The following is an 18,903-nucleotide window of genomic DNA, read 5'->3' on the forward strand; positions in this document are numbered from 1 at the left end:
CCCCAAGTCAATGTGTGCCATGCACAACTACCCAGGCTACAGCCAGAATGAGCTCAATGGTACCACATTCCTCCCATGTAGCTGCTGCCTCCCCCTTTCAGCTGTCAGCCACTCTTCCCCAAACCTATCTCCCATTTCCTGTCTCTCCTTCACCGACTCCACGTACACAACCCCTCACCCAAGTCTAACTGATGAGCCTATCAATGACTCTGAGCCTCAACTAATCTGTGAAATGTTACCTTTACTCCTTGAATTACTTATATGACTTTTGCATGACATTTAATAAAAATATAAATAATACAATCCTGACTAAACTACCAAGGCAAAGTTACCTGTGAATTGAGAGAGATTTACCACTTCAAAACTATCACTTTCACCTGTCATAGCTCGTTTAGTACCTCCACCCACTCATTATACCACTTATACAACTCTTCAACAAAGAGGTAATAGTGCTGAAGGAGAGAGCATAAAACACCATTTCCATTTAAGAATCCCTTACTGGTATGTCAGCTTGTCAGCTTGCTCATTTCCATGGATTTCCACATGCTCTGGTGCCCAGCACAATTACTATTCTTTTCCTTGCTGAACTAGATTGGATTGATGGGGTTAAAGGTACCAAACTACAAGGTCATCAGTCCCTCCATCCTACATGCATCACGACAGAAATAGTCCTCTGAGAGTAAGGACGCATAATAAAGATTTAAGAACCTGATTGCAACCGAGAATCAATAAAACCAAGAGATTGCAGCAATTGAAAGTGAGGGAGGGGTGAGAAGGAGTAAGGTTTGCAAGTTACTCAGCCCGCAAAGCAGCTAGAGGCCCCTGGCACATGTTATGCAGTGGGAAACACACCCTTTGCATATGACCAAGGTTCATTAACACAAGAAAACTAGAAATGTAGACAAGCTGATACAATCACAGGAAAGAGAACAATGATGATGATGATGATGAGACATTAAAACAATGAAAAATGTAAAAAATTAACAAGAATTAAAAGTTGAAAGGGTAGAAGCCAAGTCAAACCAATGAGCAAGGGCAGCCATGGGGCCCCTGGGACACAGCAGGTGAAGGGTGAAGGGGTGTCCCTCTGACCCATCATGCAGTTGACGAAGTCAAAGTGCCCTACATCAGATAAAGGAGTACAAACTGCCTTCGTGATTGAAATATAAACCCAGATCAGCAGCTTGGGTGTCATCCACCAGCACCAGAGGCTGCATGTCAGGAAGCAGGAAGTTTGTGATTTTGGCGTAAGCAGCCAAATTAGGACAATCCAGTAAAACTGCCATGGTCCCTTTTATTGCCCGCAGTTTGCTCAGAGAACTAGGACACACCATTCCGGGTTACAACCTTCCTGCAATAGATGGCGTACAATTGACCAATGGTCCGGTTCCAGTATCTCTCTTCTCCAAAGTCAGCACCATGGTAGCCAACTTGGCCAATCATTCAGCATGTTCATTCCCTGGGATCCCAACATGACCAGAAGACACAGTGATCAAGATCAGAAAGGAGATCCTGGATAGTTACAAAAAATGGGTATTGAGGTTAGCACTGGTCGACAGTGTGAAGGCTACTCAAGGAGTCACTGCCAATTAAGAATGTCTTATCAGACCACGAACAAAGAACAAACCTGATTGTGGGCTCAAGTGACAGAAACAAATTCAATAGTGAATACAATGCATCCATTTATCAGAGAGCATACACTGCCCTCCATAAGTTTGGAAACACCATGCTGCGTATTATAACAAAGCAAGATGGAAGTGATCTATATGAATTATTGGTTAGAATACGGAATAGCAAGCTCAAATAACAGTTAATAATGACGTGTACAGTATTGTACACTTAATTATTGTACATATACGTACATACTGGGACATACTAGTATTGCTCCATTTTATGTAAACCAACATTACCTGTCCAAGCAGTTCTACTAATCACGCCAGGTGGCACGAGTAGACTGCATGGCTATGTAGAGGTACATTGTTTACATTTCTGTTCACTTGTAGTTGCGTTTGCATAATGGTATAATACGCCGCGAAAGTAATTGAAAATGGCCCCAAAGTGCTAGATTCCTTATGAATCACAGGTAATGATAATCACTTTGCACCAAGAAGGCAATAGTGTCCAACAAATAGCAAAGATACTGACGATTTCCATCAGCGGAGTTGTCAAAACCATACACTGGCATCGAGAAATAGGTTCCTATGGGAATCGTCCTCGCTCGGGAGCACCTAGGAAAATATCAGAATGCCAGGAAAATATCAGTATTTGGTAGTGACCAGTAAATGTAACAGATTAAAAACTGTCCGTGAAGTGACTGCTGAACTAAATGCAACGAAGGATACACCGATGAGTGAGTCAACAGTGAGACAACAACTTCTGAGGTTATGTAGCAACAAGGAAACCACTGTTGCGCCCTGTTAACAAGAAGAAAAGGCTTCAGTGGGCTAAGACACACCAACAATGGACAGCGAGGGAATGTGAAAGAGTCTTATTCACTGATGAATCCATGTTCGAAATATTTGGAAGTAAATGCCGTCAATTTGTACACTGCTTACCCCATGAACGCTTGAATCCTCAGTGTGTAATTCCAACTGTAAAGCATGGAGGGGCTTCTGTGATGGTATGGGGATCCTTTGGAGGGAATAAAGTCAGAGATTTGGTGAAAATAGACGGAAAAATGAACCAAAAGGATTATCATGCCATTCTCCAGCGACATGCTAAGACATCTAGTTTGCGTCTGATTGCGAAAGGGTTTGTCTTGCAGCAAGACAACGACCCAAAACCTATGTTTCGCTTGTGTAAGAACTATGTGAAGTCTCTAGAGGTTCGTAAAATATTGAAAAACATGGAACGGCCACTCCAATGCCCTGATTTTAACCCAATCGAGCTGCTACAGGATGAATTGGACAGGAAGATCCGAAAATGGGAAATCATGGGTGGGTCACAATTGTGGGAGGTCCTGCAGCAAGAATGGAGATTAATCCCAACTGAAACCTTGGCTAAACTGGTGCAGCGTATGCCGAGAGTGTGCAAGGCAGTGATGAAAGCAGAGGGTGGCTATTTTGAGGAATCGAAAATTTAATTGTTGCATCTTCCTGTGTATTATTTGAGCTTAATAAACATTTGGAAAACAACAAAATGGATTTTTCTACTGTATTTCCTTTCCATTGTCTATAATTACTAGGTGTTTCCAAACTTATGGCGGGTAGTGTAGTTCCCTACACCTAGTGTGTACGTAGGCAAACCCAGTTAATCCGTCGTCCATCGAGCCACCCCTTCTGAACCTGGAAATGCATCAGGGACAGCCAGTAACAGGCAGTGAAAAACCATGGCGTCAACAGTCTTTTGGTGCAAAGGAAAGGTTTAGAAACATCCTAGGGTGTGGTACACGCCACAGGGGCATATGTGATTGCTCCCTCACAAGAGGCAACAATGGGGCAATCTGGAGTTCAGGGCAAATACACTGTATGCAAACTGTGATTGTGACTCCAGTCCTGGGCCTGTATTGTGGGAGGTGGAACTCCATAACAGGAGAAAGAACATGGAAGTTCAGATGATCTGGGGAGCAGTGAATGCGTATCACATAACTAAGCAGCAGCTGTTGGCATCTGACCCGTGGTGGAAGGACCCCAGCCTCCACGACTAGGCTGGTCACAGAGCTAGTCCAAAAAGGCACTTGTTGCATGTTGGAACCCACAGTAATGTATCAGGTTACGCATTTGCAACACAGTGGGCAATGCCAATCCATATGCCAGAATCCCATAATCAAGACGGGAGCTTTTTAAAGCCACATAAATGTAGAATGATATGCATCCCAGCTGGTGTTACTGAGGCAGCAAAGAGTATTAAGGTGTGACCAGCATTTTTGGTTAATTTGGCGAAGATGGGGAAGCCACATGAATTGGGCATTGAAGACCATTCCCAAAAAGCAATAAGAGTCCACCACACTGAGCAACGATGTAGAATTTTGGTTGTGGATGGACAGTACAATGGCAATGAAAGAGCATGACAAATGTCTTCGCAGCTGGAAATTGGGCCATGGGTGAGAGGCTAGGACTTCGCCTTTCACATGGCAACCTGCAGTTGGCGTTTGGCAACACCCATAGTTGAAGAGCAACAATAGAAGCAAACATCATCAGCATACAAGGACAGAGTCACTTTAGATCCTATCGCTGTAGCTAGACCACAAAAAGCCATAGAAAATGTGGCATCCACAATACAGTTCTTTGGAACCCCGAACTCTTGTATATGGAGGGCAGGCAGTTCTGTGTGAGGCACTAACTTGAAGCACCAACTTGAACCTGGAAATTATGACATGATAAAAAGTTCCAGAGACCCTACTTATGTAGGGTAACGAGAATGTGATGACACCATATGGTGTCATAAATCCTTTGCAAGTCAAAGATGAAGACAGTGGTAAGGTGTTATCAGCAGGCAAAAGCCTTCCGGATAGCAGACTCCAGAGAGACCAAATTGTTAGCTGTTGAACAGTCTTGGCAGAAATTACCATGGGATGGAGCCAAAAGGCCCCATGATTCGTGGTATCAACAGAGCTGTGGGCTCACCAATGTTCAAGCAACTCGCAGAGAATATCAGGCTACATAGTTAAATGGGTGATACCTATCTATCTCAGGAGATGTTTACCCAGTGCCAGTACCCGGACTATCACTCTTTCTTGACACTGAGATTGAAACTCGCCCTCACTCCCGATATGGTTGAAAATGGCTAGAACGTGAGACTGGCAATCAGGTCAAGGAAGCATGTCACCTGCTGCCAGCAGTTGCAAGGATACAGTATCAATACATATAGATTCTGAATCAGATTTTTGTGTGTGTGTGTGTGTGTGTGTGTGTGTGTGTGTGTGTGTGTGTGTGTGTGTGTGGAGGGGGGCGAGATCTGAGGCCACCAGGAACTCCACCTCTATATCAGAGGTGGAACATGCTGAGTCCAATGGCATGGCAGCCACTGGTATCTCCTCCTTGGGGAACTACGACTTGTCCATTTTCTTAGCCAATTTCGATTTCTGCGAGGGCTTTTCTGTCTTAGTTTCAGGAACAGAGGAGAAACGAAATCCTATGACCAGCAGCCTGCAGCTCCTTGAGCCACAAGCTCGTATACAGCTGCGGTTCAGCAGGAACCTGGGAGAGGAGTGCCCCAAGGGATGGAGGAGGGTGACACTTCTCCGGCTGGCGGTTGGGGACTGACATCCCCAACAGGTGGAAAGTCGAAGCTCCCAAAGTGGGTGCGGGGGAAGCAGTAGGAAAAGAGGCCCCAACCACCAGGAAGTTGGTATAAACACCCCGAGGGCCCAATGCAGAAGGCAGAAAGGGTTAGTGAGGGTACTGCTGCTACAGAAGATGATGTCACTGTAGCCGTAGCCATGACGGACATATACTCCTTGGCATTTGTGGGGAATTTACAGCAAAGGCACGAACAGTGTTATCCCGGTGTATTCAGGGGGCTACCATGGTGCAGATACTTGACGACCCCCTCCACCCACAATGGGATGGCTACCATGTTGGGATTTGGGTGTGTTACCATTGCCAGAAAGAAAGGGTGCAAAGACAGACCTACACAAATGTGGAACATAGACTACATTGGGCAATCTTCCCTGCCCGATATGCACATCTGTAAAATCTGGAAGAGGAATGGTTGGTCAAACGCAACACTGGGGACCACATAGTTTTGGATGAAAATGTGTGTTAAGTGCCAGTAGAGGAAAAATATATTATGTCCAAAATCAGAAACCTAATCCAAGCATGGTCAGTACCACGAAGACCATCCAATGATGTTTGTTTGGTGTGTGGGGTGCTCAACTGCGTGGTCATCAGTCCACTCAAATGAAGCATATACTGACCCTTTAGGGGAGCCCAATTTTTTACACAGTCCAATTTTTTTTGTCAGTCCAATTTAGTCCTTTTTTTTTTTACACAGTCCAATTTTTTTTGACACAGTCCAATCTGCCCACTGCAATGAATGATGATGAAATGATGAGGACAACACAAACACCCAGTCCCCGAGCAGAGAAAATCCCCAACCCAGCCAGGAATCAAACACGGGACCCTGTGATGAAGAGGCAGCAACACTAGCCACTAGACCACGAGCTGCGGACAGACAATCCAATGAAAAGGCAGAAGGGACACACAATAGAAGAAGAATGGGCTTGAAGGACAGAAAGGGAAGTAGTAATGCAATGGCTGAGACTCATGTCAGCGAAGCATGTACTGACAAAAAGACTTGTGTGTCCCCTGGGGAGAGGGCGTAACCTCACCCTGAAAAAAGTTTAAAATGATGTACCTGAGAATTAAAATTCCATTCCCTGAGAAAACAAGGACCCCATTCAACTGCCTGTACCTCATCTGCCAATATTAGAGGCAAGGAAACTAAAGGAACATGCTTAGCATGGATAGACAAAATGAGGAGGCATTCCACTACAATGTCAGCTATTGTCTGCAAGGCTCCACAACCACAATGTACGGATGCCTTACTACATAAGACTAATCTATGGATTTATCTTATATAAATGTTGTGAAGATGCTAGGATAACAGACTCCTTTCATCTCTGATTGAGGATAGGTCTTATTAGCAACCTCAAATTTGCGCATAGGATGATCAAAATGAATGTTGGGGTAGTAATAACTTCTTTAGTAAAAGGGTCAGGCATTTCATTCCCTTGGATACCCACATGGTTTGGAACCCAGAAAAAGATCACTCAGGAGGCAGTATGACTAAGGTCACAGCCAAGGTAATGAATAGCAGATATCACAGAGTGACGAAAGTAACACTGATTAATAGCCTGGAGACTCCTCATTGAGTCACTATAAATTAAAATGAATTCAAGGGAAGTCTGAATACAAGGGGCTCTGTTGATGACTACAAGCTCTGCTGCAAAAACATTACATGTTTCAAACAACAAATGTTGTTCCTGACCAGCAGGAGATGTAAAAGCATAACCCATCTCATTCATTCACGGATTTAGAGCCGACAGTGTAAAACGGCAGCAGTACCCTGATATGCTTGATGAAGAACTTGAAGGAACAGAAACCGAAAAATCATAGAGGTGATTAAAACTTCAGGTCCTTGAAACAGAGTGCTCCTAATTCATGGTCGGGGTACTAACAAAGTGGGAGCAGGGGGGGGGGGGGGGGGGGGGGGTGCAAGACAACATGGGGAGCATATTCTAAGGCAGTTAAGCAGTGGAGGTCCCTGCAGAGGACTCTGAGGTGCATTTGTCAAGTGGTCAATTCCCCTACTAAGCAAAAAGAATTTGATAAATTGTATGATTACGAAATTGTCACATAGTTATTGCATAAGTGAGCAACAGTTCATCAAGTGTGATTTGAAGACCAGCCACAACTGAGGATAACATGATAAGACTGAGAAATGATATTTAAATAGAACAATGGTTTTGAAGACTACTGCTCCATTATCAGGTTCCACACAACATAAGGCATTCATTACAGTCTAGCACTGTCATTTAGTGAAAAAAATACGGGATTACTGATTATTGTGTTAGTATTTGGATCTGAATTCAAAACGTCCTTGCAGATGCAACTCAATACATCACTCATAACAGAACAAAATTAGCAGACATAAAGGTAATTTCAGGAGTACTGTTCACAGTACACACAAATCATCAAGTGGATAACACCAGAAGTTTCACAAGTCAGTTTGCATATGATGTGGTTACCTATAAGAAGGTAGCGATATCAGAAGACTTTAGCAAACTGCAGGAAGCACTGAAAGTGATTGGTGGATGTTGCACGGACAGGCAGTTGACCCAGTGTGTAAATAAATGCAATATATTGCACATATTTAGGTGCAGAAATCAACTACTCTACAATTACACTACTGATGACAAACTGATGGAAAAAGTAATTGTCATAAAACATCTAGGAGTACCCATCCAGAGTGACCTTAAGCAGAATAACCACATAAAACAAACACAGAGAAAAGCAGATGCCAGACTGAGTTCCTTAGGACGAGTCTTAATAAAATGTAATACATCCATGCTAGAAGAGGCTTACAAAGCATTTATTCAACCAATTCATGAGTATCATCCATCAGTCTGGAACCTCTACCAATTTGGATTAACAGATGGGAGACAAGATTCATGAACAGCAGCTTGTTTAGTTATATTGTTTCATTTTGTTTTCTTGTACAAAAACGACAAAAATCATATGCGCCCACGTCAGAGCCGTAGAACTCGAAGGGGGGGGGGGGGGGGGGGTGAGTTAAAAACAACTTCACATTAAGCCCAACCGACAGAAGGAAAGACAGCTAAAAACAGGGACATTGAGAAAAATTCATAAAATATGCCAGAGAGACAATGGAGGTCCTGAACTAAAGATTAAATGTCCTTTGCCATATTGCTACAGCTGATAAAAAGTAAAAGACGGTTGACAATCGACACATCATTCACTAAAACATCCAATATCTCAGAGGACAGGAAACATAAATGGTTAAAAAAAAAGCATTTGATTAGGAAATGGAGAACCATCAAGGGCAATGAGCAGAAAGTGATGGGGGATCACCACTTAACAAATGGCAACGGCTAAAAAGACTGCCCAATACACAACACACGATTTCCTCGTGGCAAGTGGGGCAAGAGGGCTGCGAGGAGATTGTCCAAGTCACTAGGAGAGGCTTAATAACCCAGAGCTTGCTCCCATGAAGGGAAGACCAGTGGTGGTGCCAAAGTGAAACCACCTCCATACAGACAGCAATACAGAGATCATCAGAGGGAATGGAAGAACTAATGAGCTGAGGTATGAGAACTGCAGCCTTGGCAGCAGTGTCAGCAGCCTTATTTCCCATCGGACAAACACGGCCAGGAACCCACATGACCATCGCAGTGGATCCATCAAGAGTGAGCAAGTGACAGCTTTCCTGGACCCGTTACACTAAAGGATGGGTGGTGTACAGCACACAGAGGCTCTGAAGGGCACTGAGAGGGTCAGAACAGATTATGTTATTGGAGAGCCTGTGCCTAAGGAAGTACTGCGTAGCCTGATACAGAGCAAAGTCCTCTGCTGTAAAAGCTGAGCAGTGTTCTGGTAGCAAATACCTAAAATCGTTGGTGCCAATAACGAAGGCACATCCAACACCATGGTCAGTCCAAGAGCGATCAGTGTACACAAAGGAACTATCATGAAGTTCTGTGCGAAGGTCGTGAAACTGAAGGTGATAGAGCGAGCCTGGAGGAGTGTCCTTAGGAAATGAATGAAGGCCAAGGTGAACACGGCCTGTTGCTCAAAGCCAAGACGGTGAACAGTTCACACCCATTGGGAATACGACAGGTAGTGTGAAGTTAAACTGCCAGAGCAAGAGCCGAAAGCAAACACCAAGAGGTAACAGAGAAGAGTGATGTGCCCCATACTGGTGATCAAAGGAGTCATACAAGGAGGAGGCATAAGATGGGTGGCCAAGCATGGCAGACAAATGGCACGCTTATCTGCTGGGGCGAAAGTCACAGTGGTATAACGGTCTCCAGTAGTTGTCCAGGGGTTTCCCCAAATCGAAAAACACAGCCACAGTCTGGAATTTCTGCAGAAAACCATTCATGGGTTGGGTGGACAAAGTGACAAGATGGTCTACTGCACAACGGCGTGCTTGAAATCCACACTGTGCAGTGGTAAGTAAATTATGAGACTCGAGCCACCATACCAGCAGGGCATGAATCATACATTCCATCAATTTCCAAACACAACTGATGAGAGAAATGGAGTGGTAGCTAGAAGGTCGAAGCAGACCAGGAAGAAATTCGTGAGCTCAAAGTGGTCACGAGGATGTAATTCTGTTTCCTGGAGTCAAAGAACAATCGGACGCTGCTACTCCAACAGCAGCCGTAAGTCCTCTTTGTTGGATTGAAGGCCACGAATGTTCCACTGGAGGAGATTCACGATGAGGAATAAATGAAGGGACGTTCACCTTGGCAGCTGTCGAGTGCCAGCCTTAGAAGACATGCTGCTACAGGGCACAGAGGCTGGAGGATCCTGCTCCATGAGGTCTACAGAGACATCGGCATTGTCTCTCTGTTGGATTGTGGAGCCCAGGCCAGAAAAACGGTTGGTAGTGCGCACCAGCAAAATGGTGGTCGACCAGGCGAGCGTACCATATGGTGACACCGTCCAAAAGAATCTGCGAGTCGGCGAAGGAGAAGAACATTTCCCTTTGTTTGACTTCCGGTAGCAACACATTGGCTTCGGAATGTACGGTTGTACCATGATAACTCCATAGCCTGCTTTGACCTTTGACAGAAGGACCACTCTATCAAAAGTGAGAAAAAGAGTGTGTGTGGGCACTAACGGTGCATCTACTTTTTTCATCAGCTGATGGACTGCAAAGACACCCTGATCAGAGAGGTTATGTTTGGATTTCTGCCTCAGTCAGACCATGAAGCAGCCTAGTGTAAATAACACCCTGGGAAGAAATGAGTGCTCGATAGACCTCGACACAAACAAGATAGCTGTGGAGGAGCAAAGTTGTATGCAATTGTTGTAGTCTCCAAAAGCAAAGTGCCTTCTCATAAACGAGAGCAGTATTTCAAAGGGCCAGCTATTGCATCAACATCTTTCTGAACTATAAACGGATTTATTGTAGCAAAGGACTGACAGTCTTCGATAGGTGAAAGCAAGAGGAACCATGGTGCAGCTGGGAAGGTTTTTGAATCGTTAGCATCATTCCGTTTACATTTACTAGACATAGACTGAGAAGATGACGTTTGGCTCACTGCGAGAAAATTCCCCTGAGTGTTATTGTCTCCGATGGCATGCTCCTTCCAACTGGGGGCCGCCCTCAGAAGGGGACGCACCAGCCTTCAGTGATTGTTCACACCTCCCAAACACCTGACAGAAGGACCACTCAGTAACATAGGAGGATAGCAGCTCAGGCAGTCATACCCCCTTGGCCTGGCATTTACGAGGGGTACATGCGAACGCTACCTGTCAACTGGGGGCTGGGAATTACGTGTTACTCGGTCACCTGTTATGCGTTGGCTGGCCTTTAGGGGCGCACAGGGAGGAAGAAGAAAAAGAGGAGCCTCAAAAACCAAAGTGGAGGAAGGATAGAGAAAGGGGAATGAAGAAAGAACGAACGAACAAAATACAGTGGAGAGACTGTTCTGGTATGGGTGACGGAATATTCAGAACACATTTCCAACAACATCCCAGACATGTTCCCCAAGGGAGGGGAAATGATGCTGCAAAGACTGAGGCTCCATGGTAGCTATGCACGAACCTGCCAAAGAGCGGCGAGCCCCATGGGAGCTCATGGTGGTTTGCAGAGCATAGATTTTTGTTTCTGTTACTGTTGCACGTGACTCACAATCAGTGACTGACTAGATAAGTGACAATCTACAGGTTTAATGTTCAATCCTTGTCAAGTCCTTGGGATTTTTTTCCTGCCCCTTATCACTTACAAAAGTGTCATACCTTGCAATGATTTCTACACATAAAAATCGCACAATATGTAGAGTCCACATTAAATGTAATGTTATTCAGGGTCTTCTAGGGTGCAAGAGGGACTGTTTTGGGATTAGTAGACAATATGATTCATGCCTACAAACTGATAATGCCACCAACAAGTCATAGATACGATCGTTGAAAACATTACCAAAACCAAACCTGATACACCAATAGGACCATTACGAAAAAAAAGGGTTCTTCAAACATAAGAGGGCAGGCTGAAAAGTAATGCTTCCGAATTTTTCATTGTATTCTCACTACTGGTTGAGGTATTACATGTCGTGCATATTACTCTGCTGACTTCCCTGCTCCTTGATGCAAGCTGCAGCCCTCTGCCACTACAGGGCTTTGAACTAATGCTAATAACATGGCTGTGCGTAATGTAACTATGTAGATGCATGAGAAACAGACTGCTGTAATCCAGTCCCTAACCACAGAAACCATGCCTCCAACTGAAATCCATACAAGAATGAAAGTTGTATACAGTGACGATTGTATTGACATCAATAATGCACAACATTGAGTTGTTTGTGTTCCCAATGAAGATCTTGAGGTTGGTACCACCATTTCGGCGGTGCCAACCTCAACATTTGTGACACAGCTCAGAGGGACGACTGTGTACAGAGGCCAATGACACTCACAGGAATCGAGTTGATGGACTCATCAGTGAAACATGTCAGATAATGCAGACATAGCTCTTGGGTAAGTGTGGCATATCATGAGAGCATGTACAGGCAATCATTGTAGAAATCATCATCATCTTCATCACAACAATTTCCTTCTGGTGAGCTGGTGAGGAACGTTGTGAACAACATGCCTCCACTGATTACTGTCCTGGTATAGCCTTTCTCTCTCCATTAGATCCTACGTTAGTTCTCTCCTCCTGAGATCTTCATTGAACTAATCTGCCCATCTCTTCCCAAGCCACCCAATTAGTCTTGGGGGAGGGGGCAAACTAAATATAAACAAATTTAGACGCCTTGCGTAGCTACAACGTGTAAGTGAAGACAGCCATGCATGAATACCCACCCACCTCCCCAGGGGTCGTAACCCCTGCAACCCATAGAAGATAAAGATGCTTCAGTAGCTGATTAGTGTTTTTTGTCTTAAAAAGAAAAAAAAAAAAAAACTATCTCACGGGATAGAACGAACAGATCAGAAAAGTAAATAAAATAAGATAAAACAGAACTGGAGACAGCCACACTCAAACCAAACTCCGCGCCGTCATGACGTCACACACGACAACACCCTTACGTCACGGGTCAAAGCTGACGTGTGGGATCGGACGCTTCTGTCGACCCCATCATACTTCAAAGATTATACTGCTGTTTTGTTTTGTTCACCAGACCTACTTGTTTCACTGTGACACGAGTCACCAAAGTGGTGCCCCATTGGAAGACTTGTAGCATGCAGTTGAGCCACATGAAGATATAATTCCTTCCGCTGAGAATTTTTCAATTGGTAAAAGAATAACTGGGAAGTACTACACAAGTCTTTTGGACCAACAGGGTGAAAAATATGCAAGAGGAGTTCTGGATTGCATAAGGAGGGGGGGGGGGGGGGGGCCCTCTTTCATCATGGTCCCAGGCCCACCAGAACAGGTGATTAGTCAGTCAGAAAATATGAGTGATTAAGAGTACGAAGTATTGGAACATCCACCACAATCATCAAATTTGACACCTGTGTCTTCCCATATCCAAAGAAATTAGTGGCTGGAAAACATTCTTGAACTATAATTCAGGGATAAAACTGGGAAAAAAAGGATCAAGTACACTGACTAAGGTATTATATCAGAAGTAAGCACATGTTAAGCAAAAGCAGTTTCTTACTGAAATGATTGTATGGTATTACTGTACGGGAGACCCGATCTGGGGTTGTTCGTCTGTCTGATGAAAGGTTTTCCATATTGTGCCACTTAGATGACAAGCTGTGGACTAGTCTTTTACTGACAAGACAAGCAATTCTAACTCACTCTCTCTCTTTCTCTAATCACAGTCACCACAACTATACACCTACCTCTCTGAAACATCAAGAACATGATCTAGCTTGTCCCAGGAAACAAACTGTTTCCTGTGGCCTATATAGGTCCATGTAAGCTGTTGATCCACTGGGCTTGGCAGTAGGAATGAGGGAGGAGAAAGAATGGCTCTGAGCACTATAGGACTTAACTTCTGAGGTCATCAGTCCCCTAGAACTTAGAACGACTTAAACCTAACCAACCTAAGGACATCACACACATCCATGCCCGAGGCAGGATTTGAACCTGCGACTGTAGCGGTCGCGCGGTTCCAGACTGTAGCGCCTAGAACCGCTCGGCCACTCCAGCTGGCGGGAGGAGAAAGACTAACTGAGTTCTGCAATGAACTTCAGACGGTAATGGTGAATACTCTTTTCAACAATCAATCACAAGAGAAGGAGGTATACTTGGAAAAGACCCCAAGACACTGGAAAATTGCAGCTGGATTACATTACGCTCAGACAGAGATTCCAAACTCAGATATTGGAATGTAAGGATTGTAAGACATACCCAAGAGCAGATATATAGACTTAGACAACAATTTAGTAAGACACTGAAGTTTATGATAACTGTCCGGAGGAATGAGTGTGGAAAGAAGCGAGATAACAAAGTACTGACGAATAATGAGACACACATGTAGCTTGCTAAGGATGCAGATAATGCAGTAAGAAATATCAGGACAGGCACTGGAAAGACAAACATAGGTACAAGTAAGGTAACTGCAAAGAAACCTTAAATCACACAGGAAAGGAAAAAAATATGCGAACAGGAAGCACAGGACAGCTAATGCGAGATGCTTGTAGGAAAAATGCGAAGAAATCAAAAAAGAAATGATCGTCGGAAGGACTTACTCAGCATTCAGGAAAGTCGTAACAATTTTCATTGAAATTAAAATCAAGGATGAAAACATTAATAGCTAGTGCAACGCAAAATTCCACTGTTAAATGCAGGTGAGAGAACAGATATGTGGAAAGAATACACTGAGGGCCTGTATGAGGGGGAGACTTGTCTGATGGCATGACAGAAGAAGAAATTGGAGTCGATACAGAAGACATATGGCATCCAGTACTACATACACACTTTAAGAGTGATCTGGAAGACCTGAGATCAAATAAGACAGAAGGGATATTGATAACATTCCATCGGAACTTCTGAAATCAATGGGAAATTGGCAACCAAACGACTGTTCAAGAGAGTGCATAAAATCTACGAGGCTGCTGACACACCACCAGACTTTCGGAAAAATATCATCCATACAATTCCAAAGATAGCAAGGGCAGGTAAGTGAGAGAACTATCGCCAGTCAACTTAATAGCTCATGCATCCAAGCTGCTCGCAAGAGTAATATACAGAAGACTGGAAAAGAAAACTGAGGATCCGATAACAACCAGTTTGGCTTTAGGAAAGGTAAAGGCACCAGAGAGGTAGTTCTAACTTTGGAGTTGCTGATGGAAGCAAGACTGAGGAAAAATTAAGACACGGTCACAGGATTTGTCGACCTGGAAAAAAGCATTTGACAATGAAAATGGTGCAAAATGTCCAAAATTCTGAAAAAATAAGTGTTAGCTACAGGGAATTGTATTGATACACAAGAACGAAAATGGAACAGTATGATTGGAAGACCAACAACAAAGTGCTAGGATTAAAAATGGTGTAAGACACAAAAGCAATCTTTCACCTCTGTGTTCGTCTCTAAACAAAGAAGCAATGACAGAAATAAAATCCTGGTTCAGGGTGCTATTAGAATTCAGAGTGATAAGATTTGTTGACGATATTGCTATCCTCGGTGAAATTGAAGAAGAATTACAAGATCTGCTGAATGGAACAAACAGTAGAGAATATGGACTTAAGAGTAAACGGAAAATGACAAAAAAATGAGAAGTAGCAGAAATAATAATGGCAAAAACCTTATCAAAATTGGTGATCGTGAAGTAGATAAAGTTGAGGAATTCTGCTACCTTGGGTAAATTGATGAAGCCAGCAAACTTATTTTCTCTCTTTTTTTGCACTGTATTTTCATTGTTTTCTTATGTCGTTAATATTTTTTAGGTTTTAATATGTAGAAGGCATTAATAACAAGAACATATCCTTCAAAAAACTCCTAGTCTGTGAAGGTCTGATTAGTTTGTCAGCTTTTTTTTTTGACAGTGTCTTTATATTGTGACATTATACATTGGTTGTTGATTACGACATTGGTAGGTCTATATCAGCAGGGTATAACTTTGTTCATATTAAATCCAGCTGTACACCAACATATTAAACAGGGACAAAAAACAATACACCGAGTTCACTATTACATTTTTGACAGTTACAGGATACTGTTCCATGGTTGTATTTCCAAAAATAAAAATATAGAAGGATCTGCTGTAATTTACTGTTGCAATTTTCAACAGTTTCAAACAATTAGAAGAGATGGATAAGACACCATGATACCACAGTAGGGGCTATATACTATACCAGCAAAAGAGGATGCACCAGAAAGTTTAATAAGATGCCTTGTTAAGATACCAAGATGACAAGAGTGCAAACTGGCAAACCAAACAACTGATTTTAGAATTTGCAGTCTCCTCCTTCCTTGGTCATACTCTCTTGCTGGTTCAATTCATTCGAACCCAAAAATAATGTTTCTGAAAAATTAAATGCATGTGCAGATGCCGGGCAACAAACAACCAGTGAACAAAATTAGAAGTTTACTATTCTGCTGACAAATAGAACATTAGAAACTGAGCACAAGCACAGATACCAATTGAAGAGAATGTTTTCCACGATGCGGGAGGATGCCTCTTCATGTATCTGTACGTATCCTGTACTCTTACCAAAGGATTCTTACCTATCATGAAAGTTCCTTCATGAGTCCCACATACAGACTGTGTCTTTACATCTCAATCTCAGTCAGGATTTGCCAAAATGAAATTAAATATTAAGGATGTGCCCTGTAGAAGTGCAACATTCACTCTGTTGACTATCAATTAAATTGAAATAATTTGAGAAGAAGGGAGAGGGGGGGGGGGGGGGAGGGGGACTACAAACTGAGTGGCTACACTTCATCTCCAACATTGTAGTCAACATTCCCTTGGAACCAAGCCCTGAGATTGATACAATTTTATTAATAGTAGCCCTACACTTAAAGACAGAGGTGTCAGAATTATAATTTTTTGTCACTATCAACTCACCTACATATAGGCTACCAACAAACCTTCAGATGTTGTTCTACGATACCTTCTGAGAATTTTGATTAAGGTACCCAAGGTTACCAGCAGCTCATTACAGAGCAATAATGTTATATTTATTCAAGTACATACCTTACACCTATAATACACAGCAACCAATATGAATACAGAGTAATGCAACAATCTACAGACAGCACAAGTACTGTTATGTGATGGTTGTCAGTGCCAGAATAACTCGGCTTAGGGGTGTTGTGCTCTCTTCCACTACATTTAGTGAATCCAAACACAAAGTGCACAGCAGACAACTCATCACCAAATAAACCTATCCATACCAATAATGTCGACATTTGCACCACTGTGCATTATTTTCATGCAATATAGATACAAAGCTAATCTGAGAAAGAAACCTAACGAGTCTCCAGATACTGTGGATCCCTTATCCGAAATACTCAGAAAGTATCCTGTTCAAACTATGAAATTCCGTCATTTCAAGTTCGCCCAGCATGCCAAGTGCTCATATGTACTGGGGTGGAGGTTCTGCTGGGTGGGATGGGTTAATGGAGGAAGATGTGGGAAGTAGGGTTGGGTTGTTTGGGAGAAGAGACCAAACAGCGAGGTCATCGGTCTCATCGGGTTAGGAAAGGACGGGGAAGGAAGTCAGCCGTACCCTTTCAACGGAACCATCCTAGCATTTGCCTGGAGCGATTTAGGGAAATCACGGGAAACCTAAATCAGGTTGGCCGGACGCGGGATTGAACCGTGGGAAGTAGGGCGAGGGGTTGTGGACAGGTAGGTAGTGGCTCGAAAGGAAGCAGCACGTCTGCAGATAGGAATGACGGGGAGAGGAAGGGGTAGCAGCAAGCATATGGGCTAGATATGCAACACACAGGTATCAGAGCCAATGAGGTAAATAGGCCTAATGATGATGATGTAAAGGCAAGAATTGGGAGGAGAGAGAAAGAAGAAACTTATGCAGAAGGTGTGGACAGTGGATTAGTGGAAATTTACACCAGGAAAATTACAGGGGGTAAAGGATGTGTTGCAAGGACGACTCATCTACATAATCCAGAAAAGCTTTTCTGAAGGGAAAGATACAGATAGCACTGTTGTTGAGCAGCCATTGAACTCAAATATATTGTGCTTTTTCCATTAAGTTTATCTCTGAAAATGTATTGCCTTGTACAAAGCAAATGCTCAACTATCAAATTTAAACAATGTCATTGTGACACTATTAGGCCCCTTCCAGTTTCACAAGGGGGACAAATGATTCCTATAACACTATTAACACATTCTACCCAAGCCTAAAGCTCACCTCCTCTACCTGTTTCAGAAGCAATTTTTTTAGATTAATTCCCTTTTTTGTAGTAACTTCAGCAAATTTATCAACACCTGTCTCAGCAAGGTTTCCTTAAAGTGCATTAAACCTTCAAACACTTCATACTACCTTTTATATCATACATTCTGCTTCCTTCTGGGGACTGTTTGAAAGTCTATATAGGCCTAGCTGATTACTGAAAATCCCTTTTATGATGAAAACTGTACAGTCATTACAAGCATGATAAAACTGTGGGGCTCAGAGCCAGACTAAAAATTTAAGTCCATAGTTAGTACGAAGATTTTTTTCCAGTATCTATTATTGACTCTCATCTCTGGCAATAATTTGTTAACACACTAAACACCAAGTTGATCTGTGGGTCTGAGGCCAACATGCAATGTTAACGCATTTGTTAAATACAGGATGATACTAGATTTCCTCGGGTACACAATGAAAGGCATGACCCTCCCAATGAATCTATCACAGGATTCACCCTTAAATTTCACAGAGAACCAAAGTGTTCAATATTATCTTACTACACGGTCACATTAAAACATACCAGATGTGAGAAATAACATACTAGTGCATACCGTACTCATACTATGAATATTTTACAGTGAACTGATCAGAGAGATGACAAAAAGGAGATATTCAGAAGCCATACAGTTCAACAATAGCGAAATTGGTATCAAAACTTGGGACTATTCGGCTGTGAAGCACGATTTGTGGATAGAGCAATATCAATCTTTCGTTAACGCTTTTCGAAAGAAACAAATAAAATGAATTCCCTTCAGATGTAGGTTGAAAAATAATGCCACCTCTGAGAGCATCAATGAATTATAAACTGTCATGATACTATTGCTACAGCACTCGAAACGGGTATAAGGCACAATTAATTCACATCCGCAGCTTAGGAAAGAATGCTTTTCTTCTGCT

At 42.9% G+C, this 18,903-nt stretch overlaps 1 protein-coding gene across 1 annotated transcript in view; it reads right to left on the bottom strand.

Moving 5' to 3' along the window:
• LOC126412811 (ATP-binding cassette sub-family C member 5-like) overlaps window positions 1-18,903 on the bottom strand; it is a 276,750-nt gene that overhangs the window by 257,085 nt on the left and 762 nt on the right. The gene's annotated exons all lie outside the window — the stretch shown is intronic.

The sequence above is a fragment of the Schistocerca serialis genome, chromosome 1 (assembly GCF_023864345.2).
Source record: "Schistocerca serialis cubense isolate TAMUIC-IGC-003099 chromosome 1, iqSchSeri2.2, whole genome shotgun sequence".
NCBI lineage: Eukaryota > Metazoa > Arthropoda > Insecta > Orthoptera > Acrididae > Schistocerca > Schistocerca serialis.